Below are 9,744 nucleotides of genomic sequence, written 5' to 3'. Positions count from 1 at the left end.
ACTCCTCGGTCTTCAGCGACTGCCCAGTCCGTCTTCTGCCCTTCTCTCATTAGAGGAACAATTTCATGATTTACAACAGCAGGTTCAACTGACTAAGGATATACAAAGGCTTTCCTTAGAGCTCCAAACATTGCATGCAAACCCCCCTAGAATGATGGCCGTCACGGGCCTGCCACTCCCTAAGATAGCGCCTATCTCAGGGTTGTCAGGTGGTCTGCCCACAATGATGTTCCTGGTTACAGAGACTGCCTGCCCTCCCAAAACAGAGGCCTTAACACATCCCTTATTGTTTCCTGTAACAGAAGTTGCCCAACCTGGCGCGAGTGGCGATAACTTACACAATGGTGGGGAGACAACTCGACCCACCCAAGGTAGTGCCAGTCCACAAGAGGGTGACATTAAATCAATTAGGGAAAGGGGGAGACAAAGGAGGCGAACTAGACGCGGGACTCAATCCCCAAGTCAGGAACATGAAAGAGATAAAATACAGGCCACTACCACAACTATGGGAAATAAAAAAAGACAGCCACCACGTCTACAAAGAGGAGATATAGAAACTGATAATAGTGAGGAAGAAAATGACTCTGACTCGCATAGCAGTGATACAGACCCAGACCAACCGGCCCTAGCACTGAGAGCCAATAGGGCCCATGCACCATTCCCAGTATCTGCCCTAAAAGAATTTAAAAAAGCAGTATCTCAATATGGTCCCATGGCGGCCTTCACCCTTGCGGTCTTAGATTCCTTAACCCAAGGCTGGATTACGCCTAATGATTGGAGAGATTTAGCCAGAGCTACACTTTCAGGGGGCAACTATCTGCTCTGGAAGGTAGAATTCCAAGACCAATGTGAACTTTTAGCTAAAGACAATACTAACAGGAAAAATTATTACACCCTTCCCATGCTGATGGGAACAGGCCAATATGCCACACAACAAGCCCAAATGCGACATGAGGCAGGTCTTTTTGCTCAGATCACCCTGGCAGCAAGCAGAGCATGGCAAAGGCTCCCCTCTGGTGGAGCTGCTTCTTCCCTGACAAAATAAAACAAAAACCTGAGGAACACTTCTCTGATTTTGTTGATCGCCTCTTACAGGCAACTGAGTGTCTCTTCGGCACCACCGAAGATAACACTGGCCTTGTTAGGCAACTGGCTTATGAAAATGCTCTTCCTGCCTGCCAGGCTGCTATCAAACCCTATAGAAAAAAGAGGACCTTTCGGGTTATATTTGCTTGTGTGCTGACATAGGCCCCACCTATCATCAAGGTTTAGCTATGGCTGCAGCTGTAAAAGAAATGTTCCTCGCACACAAGCAAGGAGGGAAAACAAATAATGGCAAATGCTTTAAATGTGATCAGAAAGGCCATTTTGTCAGAGACTGCCCTGTGGCCCAAAAGTCTCAGTATAATACTTCAAGGCCAAAACCCACAAGTCTATGTCCAAAATGCAGAAGGGGATATCATTGGGCTAAAGAATGCATGTCAAAGACAGATGCAGATGGCAATCCCCTCCCCCAGCAGGGAAACGGGATTCAGGGTCAGCCCCAGACCCCCACCCTCAGACAGACCTCCGGGGCTATAAGGTTTGTCCCACAACAAAATAACCAGACACAACAGGAACAGGCACAAAACAATCCATTTCAAACCTCCTCCGCGCCACACCAGGAAGTGCAGGACTGGACCTCTGTTCCACCTCCAATGCAGTATTAGCTCCCGACATGGGAGTACAAGCCATCCCCACTGGGATTTATGGCCCTCTTCCCAAGGGCACTTGTGGGTTAGTTCTTGGACGTGGCAGCGCAATATTGAAAGGGTTACAAGTTGTCCCAGGAGTCATAGATAATGACTATACTGGTGAAATTGTTGTCATGGTATCCTCTATTTCTGGCCTGGTTTCCATTAGCCACGGACAACGTATTGCTCAGTTGGTGCTGCTGCCTTTAGTTCAAACTTCTAATGCAGCTATGGCTTCCTACAGGGGAAATTCTTCCCTTGGATCCTCAGATATATATTGGGCTCAATTCATTTCCAAAGATAAACCCCTTATGGCTTTATTGCTTAATGGGAAAAGTTTCTCAGGGCTCATAGATACAGGTGCTGATGTAACAGTCATTAGAAAGGAGGACTGGCCTCCCACGTGGCCCTTAGAAACCACTATGACTCATTTACAAGGTATTGGACAGTCTAAAAATCCACAACGTAGTGCCAGTCTACTTACCTGGAAAGATAGTGAGAACCATCAGGGGCACATACAGCCCTATATTGTAGAAGGGCTGCCCCTTAACTTGTGGGGCAGAGATTTGTTAACTCAAATGGGAATGATGATGGGCAGTCCCAATGCTGTAGTCACCAAACAAATGCTCACTCAGGGCTTCCTTCCTAATCAAGGTTTATGCAAACGGGGCTCAGCCATTAAAGTGCCTATTTCCCCAACTCCAAACCCCTCTAAAGCAGGCCTAGGCCATTTTCAATAGGGGTCATTGACCTTCCTGCGGCCCATGCAAAAGAGATTACTTGGTTATCAGACAAACCTGTTTGGGTCGATCAGTGGCCCCTTACCTCTGAAAAGCTCGCAGCCGCACAGCAGCTGGTGCAGGACCAGTTAGATGCGGGCCACATTGTCCCCAGTGATTCCCCTTGGAACACACCCATCTTTGTTATTCGAAAGAAGTCAGGGAAATGGAGGCTGCTACAAGACCTTAGGGCAATAAATAAGACCATGGTCTTAATGGGACATCTGCAGCCAGGACTCCCTTCACCCAGTGCCATTCCTCTGGGATTTTTTAAAATTGTCATTGATCTTAAAGATCGCTTTTTTTCTATTCCTTTACATCCAAATGACCAAAAGCGTTTTGCCTTCAGTCTTCCATCAATTAATTTTAGAGCCCCTATGCAGAGATTTCAATGGCGAGTCTTACCACAAGGTATGGCTAACTCTCCAACACTATGTCAGTCTTTTGTCGCTGCTGCAATACAGCCAATTAGAGATCACTGGCCAGATATATATATCTCCCATTATATGGACGATATCCTCTTGGCGGGAGAGAGTCAGAACCAAACTTTACAGTGTTACCAGGCATTACAAGCTGCCTTAGAAAAGGCTGGGCTTCAAATAGCCCCTGACAAGGTCCAGCTTACTGACCCATATACATATTTGGGTTTTCAGTTACAAGGCACTCAGGTGTTTTCTCCAAAGCCTCAGCTAAGGCTTGATGGCCTTAAGACACTTAATGATTTTCAAAAGCTTCTGGGTGATATTAATTGGCTTTTGCCCTATTTAAAATTGACCAAACATGACCTGCAACCCCTTTATGAGATCCTCTGAGGAGACACTGACCCAACTTCTCCTCGAGAGCTTACACCTAATGCTAGAAAAACACTCCATGCAGTAGAAGAGGCTATTGCTCAACAAACTGTCTCATTCATAGATTATAATAGGCCACTGCATTATCTCATTTTTAATACAAAACTTTCTCCCACGGCAGTATTTTGGCAACAGGCTCCTCTTATGTGGCTTCATCTGCCAGTTTCCCCAAAGAGAGTATTATTGCCTTACTACCAAGCAGTCTCTGACCTGATAATTCAAGGCAGAAGGCTAGGAAAATGTTATTATGGAAAGGAACCAGATATTATCATTCAACCCTTCACCAAAGATCAAGTGGACTGGTTACTTCAGACCACTGAGGCATGGCCTATTGCTATAGCCTCCTTCTCAGGAACCATTGATAACCATTACCCTCCAGATAAGTTAGTTGATTTTGCTAACCGCCATCCATTTGTATTCCCCAAAATTACAGCTTCACAGCCCATTTCTGGTACCCTAGTGTTTTTTACTGATGGCTCCTCCTCTGGCAAGGCTGCTTATGTAGGCCAAGACAATGTTTTTACCCTTCAGACAAACACCTCTTCTGCACAGCTAGCTGAATTACAGGCCATTCTTGCAGTTTTCACGGCTTATCCTAACCAACCCTTCAATATGTACACCGATAGTGCCTACCTCGCTCAGTCTGTTCCATTACTAGAAACTGTTGCAACCATAAGCCATGCCTCCCTAGCTGCAGACCTATTCAAACAATTGCAGGACATGATTCGGCTTTGCAGTCATAAGTTTTTCATTGGCCACTTTCGAGCTCACTCTAGCCTCCCAGGTCCCCTTGCACAGGGAAATCACTTGGCTGATATTGCCACACAGGCACAGGTATTCATGGCCCACTCTGGGCCTGTAGATGACTCCAAGATATCTGAGGCCCAACAGGCTCATCAGCTACACCATCTCAATGCCCAGACCCTCCGCCTCCTCCACAAAATTACTCGGGAACAAGCCAGACAAATTGTAAAAAACTGCCCCTCTTGTGCTGTTCATTTGCCTGTTCAGCATCTGGGAGTCAACCCGAGAGGTTTGATCCCCAATGCCTTGTGGCAGATGGATGTCACTCACTTTAATGAATTTGGCAACCTAAAATATATACATGTAAGTGTTGATACATACAGTGGTTTCATCTTTGCCACACTCCAGACTGGAGAGGCTACTAAATATATTATAGCCCATATGCTATCAGCTCTCTCAGTTCTGGGATGTCCTCAACAACTCAAAATGGACAATGGACCAGGCTATACTAGTACCTCTTTTGCCAAATTTTGTAAGTGCCTTAATATTCTCCATACCACAGGTATATCTTACAATCCTCAAGGACAAGGCATTGTTGAGCGTGCACATCGTTCCCTCAAATCTACCATAGACAAGGTGAAGGGAGGAACCTGGTATCCAACCCGAGGTTCTCCTAAAAATATTCTTTCACATGCTCTTTTTATTTTGAATTTTTTATCCCTGGATGCCTTAGGCTACTCTGCAGCATCTCGCTTCTGGCACACACAGACAGCCACACAATATGCATCTGTTATCTGGAGAGATCCCCTGACCAACACATGGAATGGTCCAGACCCAGTCCTCATCTGGGGACGAGGCTCTGTATGCATTTATTCCAAACAGGTAAAAGGAGCTAGATGGCTCCCTGAATGGCTTATAAAGCAAATAGACAGTTCCTCATCGAGGACCCAACGTGACGCCCAGGAATAAAATCTCCTCCTGAGGCACAACTCCCTGTGTTCTCTTACAGATGGAGCGACTTGTCAAAACCTTATGGATCATCATTGGACTTGTGACACAACTACATCTAATGGACAGCAACCCCCATCAACCCTGGAAATGGGAGCTTAGCCGCTGGAACAACAAAGAAAAGTTTTCGACTTGGGTAGGATCAGGAAGTCCATGGTTTGCGCCCACACCCTGTTGGTTCTTTCCAGGGCTCCATTGTCCCAAACAAAGTCATTTTTACCTTTGTCCCACAGCAACCGGGGGCAGATCATATTGTAATTCCCCGGGAGAATATTTTTGTGCTTATTGGGGCTGAAACAGCTGCAACAGGGTGGCAACCTGCCTTCCCCGATAAACACCTTAAACTGACATGGGGGCCACCGGGGTGCAGCCTAGGTGACTACCCACTGGCCAATCAAAGATCCTGTCAGGTTCTAAATGTCACCGTCACCACTCCTGAGGACCCAGGTTGGCTGACAGGACGCACCTGGGGACTGCGAGTTTATGAGTCAGGTAAAGACAGGGGAAGTCTTATTCTCATAAAAAAGGTTCCCCTGCAGACTTCATTTGTGCCCATAGGCCCAAACTTTGCTCTAAAGCCAAAATATTATCCAAATCCAAAATACAATCAGCCCACTACAGATCCTGTTACTACTGTTCAAATAACCACAGTAAGTCCCTCAGCCATAATGGTTTCTCAAGCTCTGCTACACCAGACAGATCATGTACCTGCCCCTCAATATTCACATTCTAACCTATTCAGTTTGATTAAAGGAGCATACATGGCTTTAAATCATACCCGACCTGATCTCACCCAATCATGTTGGTTATGCTTGGCTGCTCCTCCCACATATTATGAAGGAAAGGCCCTCAATTTAACCTTTATCAGTTCTTCTAGCTCATCTGCCTGTGACTGGGACAATCACCACAAGCTGACTCTCCCTGATGTCTCAGGTAGAGGGACTTGTCTTGGGGATTCCAGCCATCCACCAGCACTGGCAGCACGACTCTGTGCCCAGCTTCATTCCAAATTCAAGCCAAATAATTACCTCATTCCACCCCCAGGAACGTCTTGGGCCTGCAATTTTGGCCTCTCACCCTGTATAGCAACTGCTGTTTTTAACAAGTCTGCAGATTTTTGTGTTCTTGTACAGGTTCTTCCTCGCATAACCTTCCACCCAGGAGACTACTACCTCCAGGCATCACAGATCAGCTATATATTTAAGAGAGAACCTGCGACACTCACCTTAGCTGTGTTACTAGGATTAGGAGTAGCAACGGGAATAGGGACAGGGACGGCAGCTCTAATGTTGGGAAATAAGCATCTAGCTCAATTACAGGCAGCAGTAGATCAGGATTTAAAAGAAATAGAAGCATCTGTGACAGCTCTACAGGCATCCCTATATCTTTATCTGAGGTAGTCCTGCAAAATAGAAGAGGACTAGACCTCCTATTTATGAAGGAGGGTGGCTTATATGCAGCCCTCAAGGAAGAGTGTTGTTTTTATGCTGACCACTCGGGAGTAGTCAAAGAGTCCATGAGTTTACTGAGAGAGCACCTCAAAGAGAGAGAAAAGGAGCACATCGGAGCAACCACCTTCTCCTCCATGTGGGGGGGGTCTCTTCCCTTACATTGCCCCCCTCTTGGGACCCCTAGCTGCCTTGCTGTTGCTGCTTACTGTAGGACTTTGTATTGTCCAGAGGATCATGACACTCATTAATAACGTTAATAACAAGGTTGACACATTTATGGCAAAGCCCATTCAGGTATATTACCATCGGTTGGAAATGGCAGAACAACAAACTTATCGGGAAAATTCACCCACTGACGGCCCACATGATGCTGTGGCCCAGACGCCCTGAGGCACTGGACAGGCAGTCAGAGACTGGCAACTAGGACACATATGTAATGCCAACTGGCCACCTAAGACAGGTCCAGGACCAACAGCTCTCCTGCAGGCCCATGACGGGTAAGGCTCGATTGGGTTCATATGAGGAGTCCTTGACCCAAGACAGGCGCTGTCCTCCCAGGGCCTACCATGTTCCAAAAAATATATATAATAATAAGGGAGGAGATGTAGGGAGCAGTTTTGAATAGCTGCTGCTGCCCTGCCCCTCCTGCCTGAGGGCATTTTGTGTGTCAGCCTACATTTCCCATGATCCTCATGTCCTCCTACATTACCCATAATCCTCTCCTGCTTACATCATATATCCGGATGTGATGGTGACCTATCAGATAACACTCTGTGCCCTCTTACTGCCTTTGGCCCACCCCCCACCCTATATAAGTTGTAGCCATTTTGAAAATGAGACTCGATTGGAATCTCATCCTGTCTCCATCTCTCTTTTCTCTTGCCCTGCCCCCATCCCCTGTCCCCTCTCCAGGTTGAGACCCATAGATTGGTCCGCAGGTGGGTCACTCCCCATCCTCTAGTTTTTGTTTTTCTGTTTGTCCCTCAATCATTCTTTAAATAATTATGATAATATTTATATATTTCAAAAAGTGCTGCAAACACGGAGAAAAAATTAGAAATATTTGCTCTTTTTCTATGTAGACAGGTAACTATCATTGGTACATTATTAGCCTCCAGTTTCATTTTAACAATTTAGTGTAGACATGGTTCCAGAGTGATTAATTTAGGTTTACATTATTTTAACAGGAGTCATTGAAGCCAGAGTGAGGATTCTACCAGGCATTAAGGGCAGCAGCTCCAAATTGGAGTCAGGATGTCCAAAATCGAGCCTGCTGAGTTGTGACCCTACAGGGACCTTACAAAAACATCTGCTGACTGTCCTTCAGCTGTTCAGGGCCTTTCCAGAACATGACCAAGCAGGCCATTGGCTGAAGGGTACATGGGCTGTGCATGGGCAATATGTGAGCACTTTTTGGCCTGTTTTGGGGACTCAAGGAAGATTATAATGGATGAGGTCCCAAGGTTAGAGAATGTACATTTTCAAGACATCAGCAACAGTGGTAGGCACTGTGAAGCAGAGCAGAAAACCAGTGTTTTTGTTCTATAATTCTTACACAGGTTGTTATCTCATATTTACATTCTTGTGTAGTGCTCTCACCAGCGCATGGGAGTTCACCTGTGTTAAGTCATGGTTACATAACTGTACCCCACTGTGTGCCTGTGCAGACAAGCAGGGTCATGTCCTCAGTTGTCTTTAGATGTCCCTGAACTGCGAAGCAGCTTGAGTGTTTCCCCACAACACTACATAGATTGAACCCTGAAAAGTAGGCAGTCTTCCATAGGGTAGCTCTTTTCTAAACCCATTAAAACTTTAGATAAAGCCTCCCTCAGAACCTTCTCCTTCTGGTGGAAACTTTACTCCCTTGCATTCATATCTATCAGAATTTAGAAAGCTAAGGGCTAAATTGCTTGTGAGGTCCCCAGAGACAGCAGGGAGGCTGACATCAGCACAGCAGCAGCAGGCAGCAAGCAGAGAGAGCAATTGTGTCTTTATGGTCTAGCCTCTGTATATGTTGTTATGTTTACATTCTTGCATGCTGGCCTCCCAATGGTGCCACAGGCTGATGACCACGCCTCTAACACAAGGATCTCTGAGGGACAATTACAATCCAAACCATCACACACACAAACAAAAAGCATTTGTCATGTGTATGTCCCTCAGGGGCCAACAAGGGTGTCTAACTCACATCGCCTGCACTTCCTTCCCCTCAGTGGGACACTGCCCTTCTTACAGGAGAGCAAAAAGAATTTTTACTAATTATTCAGTGTAACCTACAAAAAACAGAAGTCAAAAGAAATAGCACATTGGAAACATTGCAATTCAGGTGCACACCCTCAAGGCAGCCCCATAAGGTAGATGCTGTGAAGTCTGTTGTAGGGGATTCCCACAGAGTTATTTTCAGAGACAGCTCCCTGACAGGCAGACACCTGAGTCACACATGCATCTGACTGTTAGTTAACAAGTATCTTCCTGGGTGAGAGATGTTGGAGGAGGAGGAGAAATCTTCAGTTGTTCTCTAAGTCTAGGGAACATTCTGCAGTTTAACCTTCAGCAGGTTAGCGTCCTCTCCTGCAGGCATTTCCTGACTTACCTCACAAAGTCTTAGCTTTCCTGATTTCATTTTATTTTCTTTCACAGCCCTGACTCTTAAGGCTTCTAGTGAGTAGTGACATGTGTTACTAGCATTTGTGTCTGACAACTATTCTCTCCTTGCCCAAACCCTAGTCAGGATCCTTAGGTCCCCTGACAGGGTCTGAGCAGTCTGCACAAATAGGAGATGGCTACCTCCACTCATCCTGGGCCTGGTGTAGAAATTCCTGTCTTGTCATGGAGGAGAATTGCTATATATATCCCTGTGAGAGGCTCAGGTAAATTTAGTAAGCAGACTCAAAGAGGCAAATAGTCAGAAGAGAGTGCAGGTGCTCAGAGAATGAAGCACCTTATCATTTAGGTCTAGGGTGCTTCTGTGTTCTGGGGATGGACATCTGTGGAATTTATGAATCTATAGAAAGCAGAGGTCAACTTACAGGTGACAGGTGATGGCCCATTTTCTAGGTAAATGGCAAGAGAAGGCCAAGTTTAAAGCTTTATTTTATATTTAAGATTCTGGATTTTTTTTTGAGTGAGTTTCTGAGAAAGGAAAAAAGACATTGTAACTTTGGATACATTTGTATCC

This window comes from Cavia porcellus, unplaced genomic scaffold (assembly GCF_034190915.1).
Source record: "Cavia porcellus strain 051 isolate PalLab524CR breed Dunkin Hartley unplaced genomic scaffold, mCavPor4.1 scaffold_34, whole genome shotgun sequence".
Lineage (NCBI taxonomy): Eukaryota > Metazoa > Chordata > Mammalia > Rodentia > Caviidae > Cavia > Cavia porcellus.
The sequence above is the reverse complement of the archived record's forward strand: the minus strand, read 5'-3'. Positions refer to the sequence as shown.